The sequence below is a fragment of the Amphibalanus amphitrite genome, unplaced genomic scaffold, assembly GCF_019059575.1.
Source record: "Amphibalanus amphitrite isolate SeventyFive unplaced genomic scaffold, NRLGWU_Aamphi_draft 000918F_arrow, whole genome shotgun sequence".
Taxonomy (NCBI): Eukaryota; Metazoa; Arthropoda; class Thecostraca; order Balanomorpha; family Balanidae; genus Amphibalanus; species Amphibalanus amphitrite.
Genome location: NW_024882412.1, coordinates 292372 through 295867, shown reverse-complemented (window position 1 = coordinate 295867; position 3496 = coordinate 292372).

Here is a 3496-nt window from a genome sequence, read left to right as displayed (position 1 = left end):
GGCCCCTAAACCGGCCTCAAGGGCCCAGCCGGCGTCTGAGGGCCTCACACCGGCCTCTGGTGGCCTCATTTCTGTCTCTAGGGTCCCAAGACTAGCCTTTAGGTGCCTTTGAGGGCCCCGCACTGAATTCTGAAGACCCGATGCCGGCCTCTAAGGGTCCGCATCGGCCTCTGAGGGTCCACCTTGGCCTGAGGGGTCCAACGCCGGCCCATGCCGGTCTTTTAGGGCCCCACACTGACCTCTAAGGGCCCATGCTGACCTGTAAGGACACGCATTAGTCTCTGAGGGCCTTGCACGGGATTCTGAAGACCTGATGCCGGCCTCTGAGGCCCATCTTGGTTTTTGAGGGTCTTCTGCTGGCCTCTGGGGTCCAACACCGGCCCATGCCGGCATTTTAGGGTCCCACACTGACCTCTGAGGGCCAATACTGGCCTGTAAGGACCCACATTAGCCTCTGATGGCCCAAGTCGGCATCTTAAGGTTCTCATCCTGCCCTTTGCAGGCCCTGTACTGGTCTCTGAGGGCCTTAACCCTCGCCGGCCGGGGGGGGGGGCGGGTGCCGCCCCTCCATAGGTTTTTTTTTTTCGCGATAGCTCCGAACACGCCGGCGATAGAGAGCTGAAGCTTGGCATACCTGACCTTTGAATCAAACGGGATCTTTTGACACCAACCGCATTTTCGGGTCAGATCAGGTCACTGACCCATGTGGTCATAAGTGAACCTCTGCACGGTCTTCAGATGTCGCAACTTCGCAACGCCCTCACTGCCAGAGGAGATTTCACAGGGAAATGAACCTTGGAGGACCTAGTATCCAATAGGAGTCTCTCAACTTGTATAATGTATATCTCGGATTTTTCCTAAAGTTCATATGAGGTCAGGTCATTTTCGTGACCTCACCATTAGGTATAAGTCAATGGGGATAAACTGAAAACTTTTTTTCTGGCGCCGGGAACGATCGATCTCCAACTATCTCAAGCACACCGAATCGTGATTTGATGCACTCCTTGCAAGGTTCGATGCGTCACTTTTGCAATGTTGACCTTGCGCGACGTCATTTATGAAGTTATAAGGGTCTTATTAGTTTTTCGTCAATAACTAGGTACCGATCAAATTGAGCTAGCGAGTCGGGAAAGCCACCTATGGACTCAAGAAGACCTGCCGAATCGAATGATATGCGACATGACCTCCTTCGACCAATTTCATGACCTGGGGACGCCGACCTGACCGTGACCCGAGGTCAACACCCTAAGTTTACCTCACCCAAACAAAAAGTATATCATTCGACGCGCCTGAGAGAGGCGAACACGATGCTGGCAAAATCGCGGCTCTGCGGCCATTTTTTGCGAAGTTATTCACCAAAAACGGAACCGTGCCTTGAGGCACTTGACCTGACCTCAGAGGTCACCGATTTTTGTTCGTTTTGTTGGGTTAGGCCCTTTCGGTCCAATGAGACCATTTCAGAGCCGGAAGGATGATAGGATATAGGGGGAGACATTGGTCTGGGCAGGCATCCTAGTGAGTCGCCGGGGCTGAGCCCGTCCAGAGGACAGGCCACCCAGCCCCAAGGCACTCACTGCACCCGGCTACGGGGTGCGCTCCCTCGGGAGCAGCGGTGCCGCTCCAAGGGAGCAGCCCGCATGAGATAAAGTTGCCTGTCCAGCCCGGAGGGGGTTGCGGTGTGGAGGAGAAGGATTTCGGTATCCTGAGGATAGAAGCACGGAACGGTGTCAGATGTCACCGGTTGACCTAGGACCATAAAACCGGGTATCGATCTCTGCGTCTCGTAACGGCGCACACGCTCGTTTTACCGCGACGCGCTAGCTCCACCTGGGGCGAAACAGCGAGGGGGGTCGTACCCGCCCCCCGCCCCCTCGGCCAGCGCGTATGTAGAAAACCTATAGGACCGGGCCGTGGAGGGTTAAACTGGCCTCTGAAGGCCCAGACCGTCTAAAAGTCCCACACCGGCCTCTGATAAGTGATAGTCAATCAGCCCAGTTGCAGTGGTCGCTGATATAAAACCTCTTAAAAACGTTAGGCCTGGCTGAGCCTAGCTGGGCCGTTCATGCTGATTTTTATAGGTATATTGAAAAGACTCGCTTTGCACGTTTCACGCTTGCTCGTAATGAAAAAGTTGCTGGATGCCTCTGGAATTTGCATGGGTGCCAGCGGCTGCGGAGGACAGGGGAACGCGTCCATCAGTTTGAGTTTATGGACGGGAGACTCCCTGAAATTTCAACCATGTTTTTCTTTTTTTTGTCTCGATTTTTTTTTTACCTCTGAGCATGTTTGCGAAAACAAAGTGGCCGAAATCCGAGGAGAAATCGGATTTTGGGGGTAGGTTAGGTTTTGGACCTCTGGGACCCTGGCCCCCCCACTTTCGAAAACGTTCCTACGCCTATGCACCAAAGCCAACTTGCAGGCTATACAATGAGCCAGTGGTATATACTATACAATAAATACATCTCTCCCGGTGGTATACCTGCATAGAGCCGAGACCTCCGGCTGTATTTTCCCACGATCAGCCGGATTGCAAAGCCGTGTATTTTTCGTCCGTTGCAGGCGGCCGGCGCAATCTCCGTGAAAGAAGCGCTCCAGTGACAAAAGCACGAGCAGATCGCCTAAATGCCGGTGGCCGCGAGAATTTCTCTAGTTTCTGAAGAATTTTTCGGGACCCATGCTCTACTCATACTGCATCCGAATATACGCGAGCGGAGCCCCAAAATGAACGCAATGAGCGCAATGCCAAGCGCAAGCGTATGTACAACCGTGGGGATCGCTAAGAGGTGAGGTCGCGCTTATCCAGCAGATAGTTCATCATCGGATAGCTTTGTAATATCCGGGATCGATTCATCCTACTCATTGTTGCATAGACAAGTTACTGCTTTAACCCTCGCCCGTATTGGTGTTTTTCCAGCCGCGAACGTATAAGGGGGGGGGGGGGTCCGTTGGACCCCCCCTTGCCGTTTCGCCCCTGGTCGAGCTAGAGCTTCGCGGAAAAAACGAGCGTGTTGCCCGTGACGAGAGGAAGCCGATGATACCCAATTTTAAGGTCCTAGGTCATTGGTTGACCTTGCAGGTCAGGTCAATGACCTAAAAGTCGGGAAAATCGGGACCTGTTAGAACGTCGTAAAGTGTGGCTGCTATTGGGTTTTTCGGGGCGCTGATCACGAATATCATGTTAGTTTTGATCACAGATGATGTCTTTATGCATTTAGTCCAGGTCGGGTCAGGTCAGGTCAGGTCAACCAGTAGGGGTCCTGCCGGGTATTCCTAGTAGGTGTCAACCGCCTCTGACAGCTTCGTAACATGTTACGAAGGCACCAAAACTACTTCGTAAATGTTCATAAGGTTGCTAAATTCGAATTCAGCTCCAAAAACTAGCCTAGAAACATGTAAAACTCAAAAAAGGGGCATTCCACGATAGATCGACCAAAGCTGTGCACCCTCATATTTTATTTTTCGCTCAAAATTCGTCTAGGGGGTTGTTTTGGGCCGG